Source organism: Microtus ochrogaster, linkage group LG9 (assembly GCF_000317375.1).
Source record: "Microtus ochrogaster isolate Prairie Vole_2 linkage group LG9, MicOch1.0, whole genome shotgun sequence".
In the NCBI taxonomy this organism is placed as follows: Eukaryota; Metazoa; Chordata; class Mammalia; order Rodentia; family Cricetidae; genus Microtus; species Microtus ochrogaster.
The window spans coordinates 9,479,054-9,501,826 of NC_022034.1; the positions used below are offsets into that span (position 1 = coordinate 9,479,054).

At 48.3% G+C, this 22,773-nt stretch overlaps 1 protein-coding gene across 2 annotated transcripts in view; it reads left to right on the plus strand.

Annotated features, from left to right (window-relative positions):
- Positions 1-22,773, plus strand: part of Agpat4 (1-acylglycerol-3-phosphate O-acyltransferase 4) — a 101,073-nt gene that overhangs the window by 43,736 nt on the left and 34,564 nt on the right. The gene's annotated exons all lie outside the window — the stretch shown is intronic.

Genomic DNA, 22,773 nt, shown 5'->3' on the forward strand with positions numbered 1-22,773 from the left:
CCAGCTCAGTCCTCTGTCACTCACACACGCTGCCAGCATTTTTTACAGGTGTCAACTACTGTGCCAGCTTCAGAACAAGGCCAACACAGCCTACTCAAGCTGTACCCCATTGTTGGAAGAGTCTTTAATGGCAAAACTGATCTTCCAGATGTGCAAATGGCAATGTGGGGACACAAGATAAAGAAACACAATAAACAAGAGAAACTTTGATGCTGCTCAGGAAACATGGCAACTCTCCTTCCTATAGACTAGAAAGAAAAAGGGATGCATTGCCTGAAAAGAATTCAAAATGGGAGTTATAAAGAAACTCTCAATGAGATACAAAATGATACAGAAAACACACGGGCTAAGAATCACAAGGTGGCCTCTGCTCTTCTCCCTTATCTCTCTTGTTTCTCTTCTCTTCCCCTTGTCCCTTCCCTGTTCTCTCTGTGTCTGCCTGCCTCTCGTGGACTAGCCCTTTCAGAGCTCATGGGTTCCATCTGATGCATCTGCTTAGATCTCCACAGTGCCCCTATCTGCTATCCCAGTGGTAGGAGCAGAGTCAGGTTTTAATTCATCTTGTTTTCCTCACTTTCTCTGAAAAGCTGCAGAAGGTCAGACTGTAGGACACTCTCCTGGGCTTTGGTTCCCCAGCCAACGGGTCACTATCTGGGCAGCAGCTTGGTCAGCAAAGAGCTGTGCCATGCTGATCTGGCTCACCTTCCTATATATTCTCTCCAAGCTAAGATTAAAGCCTGCTCTTGGAGTCTAATGGTTTCTTCTGGCACATGAATCACTGGGAGCAGAGAATCTGCGGCTCCATCATTTGCAGCTGATCCACTAAGAGATTAAATTGTTTCCCGGGGTTGGACCCTGGTCACATTTCACTAATTGTCAAATTAGTTCCTCTGTTAAATATTCGAGCTCCCTGTTGTCACTAGTGTGTCCTGGGCAGCATCCAGCTCTGATGGAGCTCACGTACCAAAGAGCACAGTGGCCTTGGTGACAGATAAAGTCTGGACGCTGTAGTCACCAGCAGAACACAGGGAGCAGAGAATGTCCATCTAGTGGGTAGGGCCAAACTCACGGATGATAATTCCTGAGTGATTGGCCTGATGGGGAGCAGGGAGGCTGACTGGTAGGCAGTGCTGTGCCGTCCTCTTTCTAGATTGCTGTGCTGTATAGACAGTGCTAAGTCAGTCTCGCCCTGTGTGCTGAGGGTGGAAGAGAGTGGAAGGAGGAGCCCACTGAGCAAGCTCCTGGGAGGTGTAAAAAGGAAGCCGGTTGTAAGCTGTGGGATGGAGGTGGGATCTCACTGCCTTTGTCCTGTGACCTGTGGGTCACGACCCCCTTGATGTGAGGGTCAAATATCAGATGGCCTGTATCACATATTTACATTTTGATTCATAACAGTAGCAAAAACTACAGCTATGAAGTAGCAACAAAAAATAATTTTATGGTTGGGGTCACCACAACATAAGGAACCATATTCAAGGGTCTCAGCGTTAGGAAGGTTGAGAACCCCTGCTCCAGGGGATCTGTGCTTTTTAATCTCTAGGGAAAGGAGGCCGAGACAGGCTCATCTGAAATTATATTTTCTTTTTTTTTTTCTTACGCTATAAACCTCAAACAAAACCAAATCAGAAAACTTAGTGGTCTATTAATGTCAGGGGGAAAAATGCTTGTGATGAGGACTAAGATGGAACAGCTAATTTTGAAAAGACTGAGGAAATAAAACAAAATGTAAACAATCCTCTCCTCAGCCTCAATCCCAGCTCTGGGGCCTGGCTGCCAAGTCCACTGTTCCTGTGCCCACACAGGAGAGTTCATGAGCTATGCTGCTCCTGGCTTCAAAGGGCTGCTGGCTACAGAGTCCGTCCTGTGTGCAAGTCCATGAGGGAAGGAGATAGCCAACCTGCAGTGCTAGAATGTCAAACAGAATATTCTAAAGATTGTTTAATGTGTGCGTATGTGTGTTTGTGTTTGAATGTTAGTTGCCCACCAGAGTTCACATGCCCATGAGGTCAGAAGTATTAGATTCCCACTGGAACTGGGGTTACAGGTGGCTGTGAGCTGCCTGAGGTGGGTGCTGGGGACTGAATCCCAGTCCTCTGCAAGAGCAGTACATGCTTTTAGCCAAGGAGCCCTTTCTATAAACTCTAAACAAAATATTCTGCCTACCTGCTTACAGGCCAACAACTGACCAGCCACAGAAACCTCAGTCCAAATGATAAGACCTCAGTTGCTGGTGGAAGATGCAGAATGAGGTGCTGTGTATAAAATGTTTCCTAAATTGCTTAAAGTCGGGCTGGAGCTAGAGCTCAGTGGGTAGAGTACTTGCCTAGAATGCAAGAGACCCTGGGTTAGATCCTGTGCACTCGCAGAAATCAAGTGTGCTGATGCCTGAGTTCAAGGTCATCCTTGGCTGTTAAACTGACTTGAAATTAGACTAGGGTGGTGTGGAATATTATTTTAATCAGGCAAAGATGTGTTGCATTTGTTTATGCAGTGGACTATTAACTGTGTAAAGGTGTGTTACATTTGTTTATGCTGCATTTGTTTAACAGTGTAAAGATGTGTTGCCTTTGTTTCACCTTGCCTAACTAAGGCACCTGAGTGGTCTAATATAAAGCTGAACAGCCAATAGTTCGGCAGAAGAGGGATAGGTGGGGCTGGTGGGCAGAGAATAGTGTGGGGAGGGGGAGGAAATCTAGCCTTGAGAGAAAGAGAGAACAAGGGAGAAAGGGAGAGACCAGAGGCCAGACAGACGCCAACTAGTGAGACGAACAGACAGGTTTTCTCTCTGTAGGACGTACAGAGATAAAGGTAAAAATCCCCAAGATAAAACATAAAGAGAAATAGATTAAAATAAAAACTGAACTCAGGCCAAGCGTTCAAAATGAAAAATAAGTCTCCTTATCATGATTTGGGAGCTAGTTGGTGGCTCAAAGAAAAAGCCTGGCACACTAGGGTATGTGAGATCTTGCCTCAAGGAATAAACCAGTAAGGAAGTGGATTTTAAGATGAAGTTTAGAACTCGCTGTGCGGGTCAGTTGCCCGAGGAGACTGCGAAAACCTGCCTGTCTTTTTTCTTCCCGTTATGGTTTGTTACGTGGGCAACTTTGGAAACTCCATATGTCTGACAGAGAGAGGATGGGATGGAACTTACGAGGAGCCCCATGATTTGGATATAGTGTCTTGATCTGTTGTTGCTGTGTTTGATCACAGGAAGGTATTTATACCACCTTTCTGTACCCCAACTCCACGTGACCCTGGAGGTCACTTGTCTCGTGTTTGTCGTCGGCTGATCAGCAGTGGCTGAGCCCAAGAGGAGCAAGTTCTGGATATCATTTAAAGGACTTGCTTGGGTCCTTCCTGGGATAGGTCGATTCTCTTGCCTCGAGCCTCGTGGACACTTAAGGAGTGTCTCAGGGAGGTGGAGCAGGTCTGGGAGAGGCTGTCCTGTTCCTGTCTGAAGGGGGCGCTCAGGGCTCGGTGCTTTGCTGATCACAGCCTCAGTAAGGCTGTCTGAGAGGAAAGAAATGGCCCTGTGGTGTCTAAAGACACTGGGTTGGTGGTACTGATGCAGGGGACAGAGGGGGTCCAAAATGGATGACCATAAGAAACAGGAGTCCTTGTCATCCCGAGGGAAGTGCAGTTTTCACCCAGTCAGAGCCCCCAGCACAGTTTTAAAGCTGTTCCATCTTCAGGCTGGGGTGGAGGATTGGTGATCTGTTCCTTCCCATCGTCTTCTTTGTCACGGTGAAGTATCAACAGGAACTTCTGTGGATGAGGGTTCTGGAAGAGAAGCAATCTGTGGCCCATGGGAAATATTGGATCAGAAGAACTCAGCTCCTGGACCTCGGCAGTTGTTGTGGCTGCAGTTTCCTTCTGTTCTGCCCCCTCCCTCCCCTAGTGTAGAGGTGTGGCTGCCAAGGCCCTGCTGGGGTAGACCTGAGTATGAACCTCCTTTCCTCACTGGCCAATAGCCTTTTCTGCGTCATTTTGATGCAGCAAATTACAAAGCAAAACTCCCTCCTCCCCTTTTTAAAAGAATTTCACTTCCTGCTTCATCTAGGGAGCTCTTATGAGGAAGGGCAGATGATAGGCGCGTGGCCTGTGTACCAGGTCCATTGAGATGTGGGAGGTGGGACCAGGGTGATGCTCAGGGTGAGAGACCTGCACATCGTCACATTGCTGATGTGTGAATTCAGAACTAACACAGTCCAGCACCTCCTGCTCTTCTGATCTGGGGAAGCAGGAATCAGCTGAAGGTGGTCGCTTCTTCAAGCTTGTTAAGGGGCACCAGAGAAACAGTAGCCCTGTGAGGCGAGGCCAGGTCCAGGCCCGTCTCTTGGACAGGCAGACGCTTTTGAGTGTGGTGGAGAAAAGACTCACGAGCTGGTGGTGTGTAGAGTTAAAGACAAGAGACCATCTGGACACCTACCTAGTTAGGAACCAAGGAGCCCTGGGAGCAGGCAGCCCTGGCTGGTGTGGAGAGGAGGAAGGGGCTGCATGGGGGAGGGGAGGAGGACCAGACACACCCTGAGCTTCAGCTCACTCTGGAGTCTAGGCTTGCTCTCTGGGGACTCAACAGGAACCCCACCACCTATGGAGTCCCCAGCAGCATCTCCAGAGGGTGGAGGTGGCCTTATCTGGGTCCCAGAGAGGGACGTTCTAGTGAGGCCTGTGGGGAACTCCAACAGAAGGAGCTGGGAGGAACCCCATTGGCAGACACCATGAGGAACGAATGTCACCCCTGTTCCCTGTGCTGCAGCCTTGCTAAGGACCATACAATTCAGCCAGTCCCGATCTAGACTTTGTCTAGGGCTTCAAAACTAGCCCAGAGATTGCCTAGAGTGCCTTCCGATGCATTGAAGCCACCTGGGCACGTGCACTCACACTAGGCCCTAGGACAAGGTTCTGCTGTGCCAGGGAGTGTGCTCACTGCCAGGACCTCTCAGGCCAGATGGCTAAAGGCTCCATCCTACCCTGGTTCCACCTAAGGGGTATTTGTCACCAGGTGACAGATGGGCAGTGGGCGGAAAGACACTGGAAGGCAGGCACTCTTCCCACAGATCCCACAGGGACCCAGGCGTTACCAGCGGTTCCTGCCTGATTAGGAACACTTGTACCTCCGGGTAGCCCACCCACGCCTAACCCATTGAATCCTGTTTGCTGGATTATAGGCTGGTTCTGGGACAGGTGGTATTGGCGGGCATTGTGATGGCTATTCTTGATTGTCAGCTTGACTGCATATAGAATTTTAATTAAGCCAAAAGCTGGGCACACTTGTGAGGGATTTTCAGGTAATTGGATCACTGAGATAGTAAGACCCACCCTTAATCTAGGCCTTCTCCTGGCAGCTAATATAAGGACGTGGAAGACAGTAGCACCCCCTTCTCTCTCTCTCTTCTTCCCTCTATTCTGCTCCTCTAGAGAAGCCAGTGCAATGCATTAAGACAGCGTTTTCCTGAAGCATGCATTGACCTGCATCACTGCTAGTCTTTGGAGCCCCGAGCCGAGAGGCCTGGGACAGGTGGGTATGAGTGAGAAGCAGGATTACACATGAACTAGGCATGTGGCTCTACGCTGTAGAGAGAGGCAGCCAGGGGTTGGCTAGTTTCTGTTCCCATCATCTCATTTTCTCTAAAGTCCCCATACTGTGCCCCTGAACCTTTGAAGCTGATCACAGCCCAGGTGGTAAGAATGGGCATTACCCTCGCTTGGGTGGGCAGAGTCCTGTCCAGGCTTAATGGCAGCCAGAGGAAAGCAAACTTTTCTCCTTTTTTTGTGTTTTTGCATAAAAAGGCCTGGGAGATGAGGTCCTATTAGATAGGCCACATGCTGTGTTGTCCCAGACCCTGAATTTTGTATTCTGAATCTCAAGAGAGACCTACCCCAGCCGGCTCAGTTATGCTGTGTTGTTGCTCCCCGGTCACTGTGGTGCCACCACTAGTGAAATGATTTTGTTTAACATGAAGCTCATTACAAAAGTAGCCTTTGTGCCAACACCTCTGTCAGCTTCAGGGAAAGGAGGACAGCCTGGGGTTGATTTCTGGGAATACCGTCGTCCGTGTGTGGTTGGCTAGCTAGTCTATCAAGTGATATTGCATGCTGTGTGGCAATAGGTCTGGCTATTAGCAGCAAATTGAACTGTCTATAGCTTCACACTAGGATGCAAACTAACAGAAGAGTGGAAACAAGGGCCTTGAATTTTTGAAGTTATTTTCTATGCGTTCATGTTTGTGTGTGGTTGTGTGTACGCATGTATGTGAAGGACAAAGGACAACATTGTCTTCCCTCAATCACTCTCTACCTTGGTTTTCTTGGAGGCAGCATCTCACTGAACCTGGGGCTTGCTGAGTTGGCTAACTGGCTGGCTAGCCTCACCTGGGTTCCTTTAGTTTCTGCCCCTCCGGTCTGACGCCCTCCCCCCTCCGCCATGGCTGGGATTACAGGTGCTTGCTGCTCTGCCCAGATTTTTATACATGAGTGTTGAGTGTCCGGCTCAGGACTTTTGTTTGCACAACAAACACTGGGGTTTTCAAGTTCTTAAAAAGAGTAATTATTATATTAAATTATATATTTATTTTGAATAATGATCCTCTTGTTCCTGCTTTCCCTAAGTGTGTGTGTGTCTCATGAATCGCTGATCCTTGGTAAAAGAAATGACTTTACATCCTTAGACAGAGAGATGTTTACAATGTAAAGTTTACTGTTAGGCCCACTAAAGAGCCAGCGAATTTGGGGATTCAGCTGCTATGCTAAGCGCTATGAACTGGTGCCAGGTTGGCTTAGCTGTTGCTATGGGTTACAGAGAATGATTGTCCTTGTTTTGGGATTTGTTTGGGATGGTGGTAAGCTTCGCTGGTGGCTTGGGTTACAGTTTTTGGTTTGGCTTGGAATTAAATGTGGTGTCTTGGGTGTGGCTTGGGAAGACTGATGTTGCCAGGAAAGAAACTATAAGGTTTCTACTTATATTTCTTTTGCCATATCAATCTTCTGAGTAGGAGCAAACAGTTTAATATATTCCATAAATTATGAAAAGTACGTTTCACATTTATACAACTTGTTTATGCTAGTGATACATATTTAATTTTTTAAAGAATGAAAAATATTTGAAAAGCATTGTGGTTAGCCTGGAGCATTTTGTTTTACTATACCAGAGAGGGAAATAAAAGGACTTATTTAGCCCTTAAGTCAAGTTGGGGTAAAGTTCTCAGCAGGCCCCAATCCCTCATAGCAAAACATCTCCTGTTTTCCTCCAGGTCGCTACTTATCTTGGGTCCTGATGGGATAGGAGGCCTTCCTCCAGGGACCCATACCAGGTTTCCAGGAAAGAGGGAGTTATGGGTAAAAAGCATTCCCCAGTCTCCTCAAATCCTAGGCATGCATGCCACCCTATGACTTAAAATGTGTGCTGTGCCCCTCGCCCTCCCCTGGTAGAGCTCATGTTGTGGGAATCCCTGAGCAGAGCAAGTGTCCCCAGTGTTGAAGCTCCCTTTGGACCCTACAGTCTCCCCGTCTCCCCCTTAACAGCTGTAGACTCCCTAGGAGGAGGGGTTCTTACTAAGGGAACCCTGATATGCATTTTTCCTGTTTTGTTTTTAATTTTGAAACGGGAAAATGGACTTCAACATGCTCTGAACACAGGAAGGTGAGGGGTGGTCTCAGGTTTTCCCACCTGGTTAGATAAGCATACTCTCAGATGGCAGCGAACACACATGCTTCTCGGGGAGCCTGACCACCAGGACTGTGTGCAGAGAAAGCTTTTGGGTGGGATGGAGGGGGTGGTGAGGGGTGGAGGGATGTGGAAGGAGGTAGATGCTAGGGGACCCTGGGCGGATGGGCCTGGGGGTGGTCGGAGCAGTGTTTCTGTGTCGAAGGACATTTTCTGGGAGAAGTACTCCTCAGAAACATTCTCCTAACCTGAGAAGGCGCCCCAAAAGATGAACGCAGAGGCTTCAGCATACCGTCCGCCCGGAATGAAGCAAAGACCCATAGACTCAGGGAGTTCTCGCTTCCGGGTATTGTGTGGCCTGGCATGAACTGTGAGGGTTTTCTTCAGTGTGGAGGAATTGTTCCCTATGCCCTCAAGCCATAGAAATCAGCTGTGTTGAAAGTTTCCCCAGCTCCTTAACGGCATCCTTATGAGGTTAAACCCTTAGTGCTTAACAAAAGAATCGGACTTAGTTCAGATGTGTAAGGAGAAAGAAGTTAGGGTAGGAGAAACCAAGCTGTAAAGATGCTGAGTTTTGCTAGAGAAGATGGGCAGAGGGATGGACACGGTAATGAGGTTAAAACGAACCGTGGTACTTTGAGCTGAGCAGAAGTTCTGCAAACACCATGGGGAAAGCCTATGGTTGCGGTCTCAGTGCTGCTTTTAGCTGGTGGTGGGGTTGTAATGGCCAAGGCGGGGGACATGGGAAAGACTGACCAGCCCAAGGCACCTCTGCCTGCATTTGTGTCTTGTTCCCCGGGGAGGGACAGGGTCAGGGACAAACCTACCCTACTCATCTGTCTCTCACTTTGCATATGGAATCTTCTTTTCTGTAAGAGGGCAATACCCAGTCAGACCACGAAAGGTCGGTCACCTTAGCTTTGTTCAAAGCGAGGATCCCGAGACTTTAACCAATGCCCACAATTGGACCAAGTTGCGTTCATCCTTGGTGGGTGACCTTAAGCCAAGGACAATCGATTCTCCAATAATGCAGGCTCTCCCATTTAACCTTTGACCCCTTTCTCTTTTATCATGAGCCTCCACCACGGTTCATTCTCTAGAAAGTGTTTTTGGAAGAATTTTCAGGTGTTGTGTTGGTGTGGATGCTCAGGGTAACATGGCCAGTCACCCTGTGCTTTATAAATACGACCTTGGTGTGGGTTGCATCAGCCAGCAGCTATGACTGGCAGAAAGAAACCAGTCCTACAAATCCACAGCAATTAATACAAATGAGGTTTCTGTTTCTAGCTTAATCTGGCTGGCCGTTGAAGGTCACTGCCCTGTGCACACCAGACTGCTGACTTGGACCCTGGAGGTACTTACCCTTAACCTTTGGAGTATGGGGAGACCAGGATTGTTTTAGTATTATATTCCATTACTTGTAAGTCATCATGCTTTAACCAACTCCAGGCTGTGTGGCTGGGGCTCATCCAGCCGTAGCCATGAAACCAATCGTAATACAGAGGAAGAGCACACACAGATAAACTACCATTCCTTCATATCAGAGACGTAACTATTGGGACTGCCCACAGAAAGAAACATGACTAGGACTGCAGCCAGGCGATGGTGGCGCACGCCTTTAATCCCAGCACTCGGGAGGCAGAGGCATGAGGATCTCTGTGAGTTCGAGACCAACCTGGACTACAAGAACTAGTTCCAGGACAGGCTCCACAGCTACAGAGAAACACTGTCTCAAAAAAACCAAAAAACAAAACAAAAAAACCCAAACATTTGTTTAAATATTGGGACTGTGTCTCAGTTGACAGTGCTTGCCTAACGTGCTCCAAACCCTGGGTTTGATCCCCAATACCACACAGACCCACGTGTGGTGGCCCACACACGTACTCCTTCACCAGGGAGGTAGAGGCAGGAAGAAGAAAGTTCAAGGTTATCCTCGGCTACATTGTAAGTTTGAGGCTAGCCTAGGTTACCTAAGACCCAGTCTGAAAAAAACAATTGACTGGCTTCAAGAGGGCCAGCCTTGAAAAAGGAGGGGAAGGTAGGCCGTCCAGGGTGTTAGTGGTGCAGCCTGGAAATCGGCTAACTCCACCAAAGCCAGGATAGACTGACTCACAAGAGTCAGGAGACAGGCAAACTTTAGCCTTCCTGGGTGTGGTAGGTGCCGCACACTGCACGCGTGTACCAGGAAGGGGCACTGAGTTCTGTCCTCTGAAGATGTCTTCTCTTCTGGAAGCCTGGCAGCCAGCAGCTGCCTGTTCTCCACGTCGTCTTTTATGCCACCCACACGATCAAGGCCCCCTGACACACACGCATCTGGCCTGATCCGTGGCAGTCTAGAGTCCACATCCAGTAATGTGCCACAGACCAGCTGCAAAAATGTCAGGGATTTTCCAGGTCGTTATCAAACAAATACTACAGACGTGTGATAAATTACGTTATATAATCAAGTTGATGTTCAGGACCCATCACTACCCAGGTAGCTGACTGCATGGCACTATTGCCTGCATGCCAGACGTTAGGCCTTTCCCCTCAACTTCCATTCAGTAATCCCCTCCCCCACTGCCCAATTTCCCATTCAATGGTTCCCTTTCGCCAGCTGCCATCTACCCACGATGGAAATATGGAAACTGACAAAGCTATTTTGATGGCAATTATCGATTGTCAACTTGACAGGATCTAGAACTACCCAGGAGACCTTTAGGTATGTATGTGAGGGGCTTTCTGAATTGGGCTCACTGAGATGGGAAGACAACCCCCCCAAATGTAGGTAGCCCCATTTTTACGGACTGGGCGCTATCGTTTATCACTGGCTACAGCGCCTCGTCTTTTGGGGGTCTCAGTGGAACACGGTGCTCTGTGGAAGGAGCGGGTTGGGTGCAGAGGAAACCTGGATGATCCAGGGACCCTCCCCTCCACCCAGCTGTGTGCAGTGGGAGCGCAGCGCCCTGGCTGATGGTGGTGAGTTCAGTCCAGCGTCAGAGGAGTGGGGGAGAGCTGACCACAGGGGCTCTGACCTGGGTGCCTTCCCAGAGTAGGTGTGATGGGGGCTAGGCCATGTCTCGGGCGTTTAAGCGAGTCATTGTGCTTTCTGGATAATGCCTTCACTAGGATGCTTACAATGCATGTTCTGAATATGTGACATTCTGCACAACGTCTGCCTTGACATCCGGGTTTCTTAAACAGATGGCGAACGTTGTATACCCATGTCTCGACTGGAGCAGACCCTGATCAGTGGGATAAACCACAGGGCAAGACCCACACCTTTGTACTAAGTTACTGTAAACAGAACCAGCCTCAGGGAGCAGCAAAAGGCATTTACAGTGGGGCAGTTGGCTTGAAAGGTCCTGCTCTGAATCTTCCCCTGGTGTCTAAGCATGCTCAAACAGTGGAGTGATCTTCTAATCATTTCAGTAGACATTTAGTGAGCACCCACTGCCAACCCTAGCGGGCCTCATGTTTAAGTGCTGGACTCAGAGATGACGGAGGCTGTTTTTCTGTCTTGAGGACTACAATTCTTAGCCTCAGCACTAGGCTTGATTTACAAGCAGGATGGCCAAGTCTTTCCACATCCCACACCTGTTCTTAGTCCGCATCTCCTGACACCGTTCCTTGTTTTCTCTGTTCGCTGACAAGTCTCGTGGCAGAGGCAGGCAAGAATTGGGACTTGCCTGAAAAGAAATAATGCAAGGGGTGGAAACGTCTGAAGAAAGAAGTATAGCATGGTGAAGCAAAACCTCGTGCAGGAAGGAAGACCGCATTGGTCGGTCAGAGCGCTGGGCCTTGGGCAGCCGTGGGGGAGGGGGGCAGACATCATGCATGAGTATCATTGAGCTTCCTGCAGCATAAGGTGCAAGAGGGCGGGGATGGAAGTATGTGCACCACTCCCTCCACTGACGATAGGAATTGGAGCAGGCGATGAACTCAGGAGAGCATGCTGCTAAGATCCTAGGGATGCTGCCTCAACAGCCTCTGCCCCTTGCAACCATCATCTGTTCATCTATTCTCGCCCAGCCCACAGTGAACTCAGAACTCTGAAACAGAGACATCGCCAACTTGTATTTGTGTCTACACATGTCACAACCTTCTTTGTTAGGCTGTGAAGGAGCTGTCTTGTCAAGTCCGGAGGGAGGGAGCCCTTGGCAGCCTCTGGGGTTTGGCTCTTATTGAATGGCAATTTTCATTTGTTTTTCTTTAATCCCTGTCAAGTAACTGCAGAGCGGCAGAAAGAGGCGAGCGTGCCTGAGCCCAGACAGCTTCCAGCTTCTGGACAGAGAACAGCTAGCGGTTCTTCATGGGGGACGGGGCTGAAAAGCATTGCTTGTGAGCACAGACTGATGAGACTATTCCCTCTCCTCAGGGTGGCATGTGGCTACTTAGGCACTGCTTGGGTGGGCTGCTCTACCTAGGAAGGGGAAATGGTTGTAGTCTGGGGACGGTGCTGGACCTTTTGGTTTGGTTTTGTTTGCGTTTTTGGAGCTAGACTCTGACTATGTAGCCTTACAACACTGGTTTCAGACAGGCCGTTCTCCTATCTCGATCTTGGGCTGCTGGGATCACAGGTGTGTGCCTCCTCCCCTTACCCCTCCAGGCCTGCTTTCCTTTTGAGTACTAGGAGAGACCATTGTCTCAGGTGGATCAAGCAAAGAAGATCCTTAGCTGTCAAAGGACCTCACTATTCCAGGACGTCCAGACTGAAATGTCTGCCAATTAAAAAAACACAGTCTCCACTCATGGGAATCAGATGCGGGTGGCGCCACGCTGAGCATCCAGGTTGTTAGGTGCGGTGACAGGACTAGACCGCAACAAGCTACTGTCGTTCCGCCCTCCCTGGTGCGAGCATATGCCAGCCAGTTCAGGAATGAAAGTGGCAGAGATGGAGTGGGCTGGCAGTTCAGGGAGCCTGAGGTCCAGTATACACTGTCCACTGGGGTTTGGCAAACTCTCCAACCCACAGAAGGTCAGAAGCCGTTGGCAAACTAATAAGGCATTAGAAACTTGGCAGGCAGTCATATGTGGGAGTAGGGTCATCAGTTAAATGGAGTAATTAGTGTTGCTTGCCAAATTGGGAGGACTTGTGTATAATAAGCGTTAGAATTGTACTCCGGCCTGGAGGAATGAGAAGTGTCGGGTGAGTCCCTTTGGAGGGTTTAAATCAGTATTTAAATATCACAGGAGCAGACAGGAAACATAGCGTCAAGCTAGATGTAGACTTGTATCACTGTAGGAAAGTAGGGGCCCTGTTGCCAATACCCTAGTCTCATCCAGGGACAGCTGCGGGACAGGGGTAGAGGCCACTCTGCACTCTGAAGCACTCCTTTTAGGCACTGGGGTGTGTGTGTGTGTGTGTGTGTGTGTGTGTGTGTGTGTGTGGCGGCGGCGGCGGCGGCGGCTGATGACCGAGCTCCGCACAGTGCATTCCTGCTGGTCTGATAACGAATTAAGTCTTCCATATTCTCTCAGGCTTCCCTAGGCTGGCATGTTGCAGGCAGGCAGCTCCCAAGTGATGCCTAGGGAGGCATGTGAGACCAAGTGCGGTAGTTGGGAAAAAAAATGGCCTCAAAGGGAGTGCCACCATTAGAAGATGTGTCTTTGTGGGAGTAGGTATGGCCTCGTTGAAGAAGTGTGTTACTAAGGAGGTAGGATTTGAGGTCTCTTTTGCTAAAGCTTTGCCCAATGTCACAGTCTATGGCCTATTGCCTGCAAGATGTAGGATGCCCAGCCAATTCCCTGTCCGCATGCCACCGTGCTCCCTGCCATGATGATAATAGACGAAGCCTCTGAAACTGTAACCCCAATTAGATGTTTTCCTTTATAAGAGTTGCCATGGTCACGGTGTCTCTTTACAGCAATAGAAACCCTAAGATGGTAAAGGAGCGACTTCTGAATTCAGCTTACTGCGGGTAGATGTAACCGATGACCTAAAGGGCACAAACCAGCCAGACTGAGTCTGGTTCCCACTTCCGCAGACCCACACAGGAGCCGGGGCTCAGTTAACTGGATGAGTGAGTCTCCATCAGTTCTTGCCTTGTATAGGCTCCTGCCTGATTCCAGTCTCTGACCCACCATCTGTCTATGCATCTTGAGTTCCTTCATTTATTCATTTAGCAAACATTTGTTCAAGTTGTGCGCACGCCACACTGCTCTTGGGGGAGAGCAGACAAGTGAGGCCTACTTTGGGCTTGTATCCCTGTTGGAAAAACCCCAAGGTGTGACCTGCAGTCTGTGTAGCTCGGTGGTTCTCAACCTTCCTAATTGTGTAACCCTTTAACACAATTCCTCCTGTGGTGACCCCAATCATAAGATTATCTTCGTCGTTACTTCATGAGTGTGATTTTGCTAGTTATGAATCATAAATATCTGATATGCAGGATATCTGATATGTGACCCTCAAGGGTTGGTGACCCATAGGTTGAGGACTGCTGCCCTACAGGGGACTCCTAACTCTTGAGGCTCAGATAAGGAGTCTTGCTGATTTAAGTGGCCAAAATAAACTTGTCTGATCTCCCTGTGGCCCACGCTGCCTGGCTCTAACTCCTTCTAGCCCTGATCTTCCAGTCTTGGTTCTGCAGGTTTCAAGCCCTCCATGTGCCCCAGCTGTGGTGCAGATGGAAATTAACATGAGATAGGAAACCAATAGCCTAGCTCCCTGCTTTGTTAGAACTGTGAACTCATTTGTATAGCTACATTGTTGAAACATTTCTCTGGACTGGGATTGTTCCTCTTTAATGGACGGCACCTAACACTCTTCTCTAGGCCTCTGGTCCACATTGTATCACCAGCTGTCAGAGAATGTGGCATAATGCCAGCAGATCTTGGAGCAGTCTTTGGGTTTTTTTTTCCTCTTTTTCTCTTTTTCGGGACAGTATAATTCAAAAGTGCTGAGATTACAAGTGTGTGTGCCCAGGCCTGGCTAAATCTCCGAGTTTCTGCTTGCCCAGCTCTTTGTCAGAGGGTCCTGGTGGGAGCTCCTTCCACGTGTTCTACTTTTGATAAAGTAGAACAGTGTCTCATCCAAGGGCCAGAAGGCATGGCTCTGTTCTGGGTGGAAGTTACATTTCCTTTTTCTGATGGGCCTGTGTCATTTCCTCCTCATTCATGGGAGGCCATGTGTAGCCTGGGGATTCCCTCAAGGGTAGGCCCATCCTGCGCTCAGATTCCCCAGTGCTGACAGCACCCGTCCATCCTATCATGACCAATTCTTTCCTGTTGCCTGGCCACACATTTTATCCTGTCTTCTGCTTCAGTGGTTACAAGTTATGAATGAATGAAACACAGACTGTTTTACTGTGCCTAATGTAAATACTCGGAAACATTATTTATGCATTATTTAAAAGTATTTATTTATTTGGTTTCCTTCTGACTACATTTACTTTTCAATTCTTTTTCTTAATTTTATTTTTCTGTATCTCTAGTAATGAAATCTGTGTCTAGATGGATAATTAGGCCTTGAATACTAAATGGCAAATGATAGCTAATTTTTCCTTTAACCCAAGGCACTCATTGCAAGCATTTGTGTGTGTGTGTGTGTGTGTGTGTGTGTGTGTGTGTGTGTGTATGTATGTATGTATGTGTGTTGTTGTTGTTTTTAAGTGACTTCATATTGGACCTAGGGAGATGGGGCAGTCATGTGCTTCATTGTATTCTGTCTCGGGTTTGTCTCGAGGCTGCAGGTGTTGTCTAGTGACAGTGTGTAGTCCGCCAGCTTCTTAGCATCACATTTAACGAGGTGACTGAAGATAAAGGAGTGGTTTATGTTAGCACCTAGGCTGCTATTATTATTATTATGATTTTCAGCTTTTCATTTAAATTTTTTTATTATGTTTAGAGAGAGTGTTTTCAGGCTGTGGTCTACACATGGAGGTCAAAGGGCAGCTTGGACTCCTCTTTCTGCCTTGTGACTGCTGGGTCTGGAACTGAGGTCGCTGGACTTGGTGGCAACCTCCTTTATATGCAGAGCCAATTTGATAGCCTGTTATTTTCAACTCTTACGACGGCCTTCCCCTTTAATCCATTTCTTAAAATCGATTTCCCTGCAGTTTGATGTTTCAATTCTTAGGATCTGTCAGACATTCTATGCTGTCTTTTGTTTTTTATTTTTATTTTTGTCTTTTGTTTTTTTCCTAAAAGTCACATTGCTTCTTAAAGCTATGTCTTTCTTGTTTGTCAATGCCCTGGAGCAAATCCAGTCGGTACCTCTACAGGCTGCACCAGCAATCTGCTAAGCTATGTCCCAACCCTTACAACCAGGGATTTGTTCTGCTGTCCTCCAAGAGTTGGGCTGTTCTGAGAAGAGACAGGTACTGCATTTGAAACGACCTAGACATGGAGTTGGCATTGGCTGTGTACCCCGGGAGGGAGGGTCTCTCTTTTGCATGTGATGGTTCATCTTGGCTGTCAGCTTGACAGAGTCTAAAATCACCGAGGAGACGAACTTCTGGCACACCTGTGAGGGACTACCTAGGTTAGGCCAGCTTCTGGGCATGCCTATGAGGGATTGTCTCGATTAAATAAGATGAGAAGACCCACCCTAAATGTGGGCTAGGGTCCTAGACTGAATCAAAAGGAAGCAGCAAACCGAGCATAAATAGGCACCTGTCTGCTTCCTGGCCACAGATGCAAGATGATTCCGATGCCATGAATTCCCCCACCGTCATGGGTGATAGCCAAGAGCTGTGAGTCAAAACTCCTTTTTGCTTGAGTTGTTTTTGCCGGGTCATTTGTCACAACCATGATGCAAATAATGACTGCCCTGCCTCCATGGGAAACTGGCTAAGCTGTGGTACTGCCCAAGGTCTGATGCAGGGAGAGAATATTCTAAGCTCAGGCTCAGCACGGGCACTGGAAGGAGCCTTGTGGCTGCCCCTTCCACTGTCTGGGTGAGCATTCTCACCATAGGCTCCACCGCTGACGTCTCTGTCAAGCTAGCACAGGGAGCATGCTCAGCAGGACACGTGTCCTGGCACCTGCTAAGGGTAACCGGGAGAACCTGGGGTGGAGGCACAAAGGTGGTGCAAAGCATGGGTTTTTGCCCACCGGGTTCTGGGTCTTGTGACTTCCACCAAGCCAGTATTGCTACGCTTCTCAAGCTTCCCTCAGGAAGTGGAGAGGTGCAGTCTTCACCCTTTCCCCCATCACGAGTAGAAACTGCCCCACAGGCACCCCCAGAGGTTTATCTCAGACCAGGCAATTCTTTATCCTGTCAAGCTGACCATCCATAGTGGCCTTCAGGGATGTTCAGGCTTGGGACAGCTTCAGCTCACCAGAGTGTGGCTCCTCTGCCCTTGGCGCCAGGGCATTTCAATTCTGTACGGCTTCTGATGGCCAGCAGCTGTAGATCAGTGTTGATTGACACTTTGTTTTTCCTGTGAAGATTTAATTAGCATCTGTAAAGTTTCAGGGAGTTAAACTTAATCATGAGCTAATGGGATAATGAGAAAGGGAGCTTTTTTTGGTTAATTGTCTTCAGCTGAAGGACAGATGGCAGGCTTCACGTGGGGGGGTCAAGTAGGAACTGCATTATTTATTTACCTTTGAAGGAGAAACTGCTTATACAGCAAGCGGTATGAATATTAATTGGGATATTATTAAACCCAACAAAATAACAAGTCACCAGAGTCGACTGAGAAGCACTTAGAAGCTCACTGATGGAGAGTAAAGGTGTTTTGGAAATTCACTCCAGAAGCTTGTCTTCAGATCAGATGTGCTGGGCATATACACTATGTCCATATGGAAAGATAAGCCAAAGTGATGTGTGGACACATACGCTCCTAAGTATTTACTGATGTGAAGACAGTGTATTCTACTCATCTGGATTTAAGTTAAGGTTTTTAAACACATCCCTGCCTGTGTGTTTAGACTTGAAGGCCAAGTCCACTCAAGAGGCCACTGCTGGAACAGTCTAGGATCCGCGTTAATCTTAAGTGTCTTTGGCTGGAGGTCTCAGCCGCTCAGCTCATCCCTGTGACTACTCATTTATGCTAATGTATGCATGTACTTCTGCTGTGGCAGCTCCTGGTAAATGCTTTCCCTTTGAATTTGGAAGGTCTGAAGAGGGTCAGGGTGAAATAAAACGGCGCTTCAAAGGGTGGGGAATTGGGTGCTACCAGTGGTCATTAGAACTCTACTGTAGGGCTTCAGACTGGTAGACCTCAGGAGCTTCAGTCAGAGAACTCAGGCAGCCAAATCCCATCAACCCTGATGCATTCATTATGTGTTCAGTAAACATGTGGAGCATATACCACATGCAAGGCCTTATACTAGTCGCTGGCTGTAATTTGTTGAGTAGAACGCCGCGGGATGTCCCGAAGACTCACTATCTGATAGTCTAACATGTGTTGGGGTTAGAGCAGGCAAGGGCATGAATAAACAATGGAGATGCATTCGGGTTTCAAACTGCTGTGTAACAAACACATGATCCCTGCCCCTGAGTGGCCGAAAGCAAGCATTCATTCTGCTCTGGAATCAGAGCGGTGGGCCCCTGGGCACAGCTGGAGTCTGCGCTAGGTTGCCTGTTTTCACTGGGGATTCTGTAGCTGTGGGGCAGGAATCAAGGGTGATGTCTTTATTTACGTGTCTGGCAGTTGCTGTCTGCTGCCTCTGGGCCTCACCTGAGCTCTTAGAAGGGCGATTTATCCTATTTATCCATGAAGCATCATCAGCATGGTGAGCCTCGTAATCTGGTTGTCCGAGGCTCTGAAAGTGGGGTGTCAGCGCTCAGAGGACTGCTGCCTTTTATGGCCTGTCCTTAAGGTAGACCACTGGGGGTTAGGGGGTCACTTCAGCAGGTCAAGTGCTGACAGCTAGTTGTTGGACCTTGCTTGTTGGCCTCAATCAACCCTAGCTGACATCGTGACAGAAACCCAGTGCTGAGCCTTGCCAGTCTGAATCCTTGACCATCTGAGATAATCCGTGTTCACTGTTGCTCTGAGCCGTTATGCTCTATCAGCCAGGCTTTTAAAGGGATCAGTGTTGTGTGTTTGTTGGTATGTGTGGCATCATGGCATGGAGGGGTGTGTCCATTCAAGGTGTGCCCATAAGAGCGTCAGACCGTGAGGACATTAGAAATGGGAAAAGGATTATGGAGAATAATGGCCCAAGCATAGATTATAGATCATGGTTGATTCAATGGGGCTCTCCTGGTCAGGTTGCAGCATGACTGGAGTGGCCTTTGGGACACAGTGACCTCCCCCCCGCCCACACACACACACACCTGCCCTTAAGTCAGCCTGGGCATCTCCCGGCAACTGTTGATAAAAATGCGGAGTCAACGCGGGGTGGGGGGCAATGGCTAAGCTGGTCAAAACTGCTCGGACCTAAGTTTGATCCCTGGAACCCACAAGATAAAGCTGGGTGTTGGCATGTGATTGAAATGCATTGCTGGGGAGGTCAAGACAGGTGGGTCCCCAAGGCTTGCTGGTCAGCTAGCATAAGGTTTTCTCGGCAAACCCCAGGTTCCAGTGAGAGGATCCTATTGTGAAAAGTAAGGAGGAACCTGGTGCATGAGCTATGACACATGTGGCTGACCTCTGACCTTCACATGCGTGTGCACGCACATGCGCGTGCATGCACATGCGCCTGCATAGTCTATACTCATACATGTACACCTGTATACACGCACAAATACAAATGCAAGGCCATTGCCCCTGACCATGCCTACAGGGCATGTTCTGGTTTGAAAAGCCTCTCTCTGACCTCAGAGTTCCAAGTACCTCCCAGGAAGTTCCTGCTAGGGGAATTGAGGTGACAACCTGCAAGCAAGAAGTGACTAATAAAAGAGGCAGAAAACCCACCATTTCTCCTGGTTTTTATAAATGACTTTTTCTTCTGCATTCTATTTTTAACCTGAAGTGCTCGTTGAATAAAAATGAGACTTAAAAAAAAGTCAGTCGGCCCCTGTAATTTCCTTTCCTTCAGATACTTTAACATCTCCCTGGGGACCACAGCGCTCATTAATCCAGTCCCAGGGAAAATTGTCATTTGTCATTAATGACTTCTTAACCTTCGCCTTATCTGATTAGGCTCAGAATTAAGTCTGGCTGGACAAGCCTCAACGCCCACCCTGCCTCCCGCCCCAGCGCATTTTCTCCAGAAGGCACCCGAGCCATCAATACTGCAGCGGAAGTCAGAGCAGATCAATGGGACGAGATTTCCTTGTCACAGGGCTCGATTGTGATGACTTCTTGGCTAGCTGCTGTCTGGGTGGCTGAAGCTTGGGAGCTGCTGATAGAGAAATATCTCAGCTTAGTCTGGGCTCACGGCTACCGGCTGTGCAGTCACAGCCTCCTGGGCATGAATGTGGTGTTTTGGTACCTTTTGTAACCTCTACTGTTACTGAGACCAGCTGTTCTGAGCTTGTGAGTTTGGACAATCAGAAATGATGGGATCTAGGGGTAATCCTTAGCATCGTAAAGGACAGAGAGGAAAAAAGAAGAACCCCCAAGAGGCTAGTGCTGCCCGATGGTCGTGGGCCAAATGAATCATGTGCCAGACGGCTTCAGGGTCCATACCTACAATCCACACCATCCACATGCTTGTATTCTCCTAGGTCCGGGCCAGATCTGTTAGACACCGGGCCAAACTTCTCACTGATAATTAGCGTCTTAGCGCAGATATCTGAAGATAAAATGGTATTTTAGCTAAGAGAAAACTCTGAGTCTAGACAGCCTACTCTACTATTTCTTGGTTTGTAAACCCCTTCCTGTAGGGTTGTTTGGCACACAGAGCTTAACTTTAAATATTAATAATACTCCTTGAATGCACTCAGTGCAAGGGGTAGTTTCGCCAGCATCAACTCTCTCTGCTGTTCTACCATCGAAGGAGCACTTGCCTGCCTGGGAGGACCAGGTGAACTTTAAGTTTCCACATTTGCCTTCTGTCCTTCCATTTCCCCTTCCAACCCCACTAGACCCATCCTCCTGCCCTGTGTGCTTCTCTAGAAACACACATCAGCATCTTTTTCTGTCCCCCCTTTCTCCATTTTCCCGTTGCTCTGGTCCTGCTGAAAGGAGACATTTAAAGCTTTGTTCCAGGGGTCCAAAGACTATAAAGTCTTTAGGCAGAGTTAACTCTCCAGTGGGAAGGGTGTAGGGATGCAACTCGGACCATTTCTCCAGCTGGCGTGATGGGCATGGCCCTTGCTCCCTGTCTTAGCCAGTGTGGGCTGCTCTATCAGCCAGGCCTTTAAAGGGATCGATGTTGTGTGTTTGTTGGGGTGTGTGTGAGGCTATAACCACAAATTGATCCCTTTGTAGCAGCACCCACGCTAGTCCTTGATTAAATCACTGGGTACCCAGCCAAGTAGACAATTCTGCTGTCATTGTACCAGCCATGGCAAAGTGCCTGCTTGTGGTTTTTACCCTGACTGTTGGCCACATCAGCCTGTGCTTCGGCCAGAGAGAGAACTGTGGTTCATACAAAGGAGGGGAGGGTGTGACTCAGAGGGTGGATGCTGGCAAGTACGTGCTCACTGGATATACTCATGGTGCTGTGTGACAGCTTCTGTGTCTCTGGACCAAGAGGCCAGTCATGTCTCTGTAATTAGCAAGCTGGGATCCTTTGAAAGCCGTGCAGTTAGGCAAGGCTGTTTCATGCAGATGTTCAACAGGCCAGTGACAAACACTTAGAATTAATGGAGGTAATCTTTCCCAAAGGCACAGGGTGGCATGGGCTTCTCTTAGGGTGTCACTAGGGAATCCTAGATCATATGAGTTGTTTTCCTTCCAAGCTATACTCTTGTATTCATTTAAAAAAATACACAAGACCATTCCCAAGCATTTATACACTTGGCTTTAAAAAGGCCATAAAGCAGAAAATATCTTAGGCACTTTTCCCATGGCAGATGGGGAAACTGAGGCAGCATGAGGTGCAGAGTGAGTAACTGTGCAGCTGATTGGCCCTTAGCAGGGGGTTGCGCCTGTGTCTCATCCTTGTGGCCGTCAGTAGCCATGAAGCAGGTTCACTGCGGTAGCCATGGCTCACATTCGATGCTGTGTCATTGTGGTAGGAACACTGGAGGATGCCTAGCTGCATTCCTGACCTCTACCTGCTGGCGCCAGCAACACCCCTCCCCAGGTGCGACAGCCTAAAGTATCTGCCAGAATGTCCCCAGGGAGGAGTTATCACCAGGCTTAGGATAGCTCTTGGCTCAGAGCTGTTTCCCTGGACTTTGAGAAGCCTCTCCCTTATTAGAAGAGGAAGCCACAGTTTAGAGTGTTCTCTTATATTTAGGAGACAACTTGTAAATTGCTTTTCCTACCTACCTTTAAAACTGAGAACAAGAAACACAAAACTCTTTAATAGAAAAACCTATTCCAGTTCCTTTATTTTTAAATAGAAAGGTTAAGAGAAGTATTTTAAAACACAAAGCAAAAGAACCGTGCTCCATTTTGACTGAGAAATGTCCCCAGCAGGCTCCAGTTCTGGGGGTTGGTTGCCCTGGTGATGGGCAGGCGTCAGCCCCTTGGTGGATTCATACTGTGGCATTATTGGAAGGTGGTGGCTTGTTTGAGAAAGCAGGTCACTGGAGGAGGTATTTCGTCTCCCACCCCTTGCCTTTCAGCCCCTTCTTCGTGTCTGTGCTGAGGTGAGCAGCCTCCTGTGTCTCCTGGATGGACCCTTCCTCCTCTAGCTGCTCCCTTGGGGGTTCTCACAGCCCATCCCCGTGGCATATCCTTTTTTCCTATGTTTTCCTGTAAGGCATTTTTTTAAAAAGATTTATTTATTATGTATACAACATTCTGCCTCAATGTATGCCCGCACGCCAGAGGAGGGCGCCAGATCTCAGTACAGATGGTTGTGAGCCACCATGTGGTACTAGGAATTGAACTCAGGACCTCTGGAAGAGCAGCCAGTGCTCTTAACCTCTGAGCCATCTCTTCAGTCCCTTTGTAAGGCATTTTGATACACATTTCCTCCTACTTTTTGGTCTCTTCGTTGGTTTCTAGGACATTCTTCCTGACTCCACCCCTTTCCTGCTTCCACGCTCTTTAGTGCTTTTCTTCCTTTTATTCTCATTAATTTTTTAAATTGATGGTTTGATTTTTGAGATGAGTCTTTTGTTTTTTATCCATGTTGCCCTGGAGCTTACTGTGTAGCCCAAGGCTGGCTTC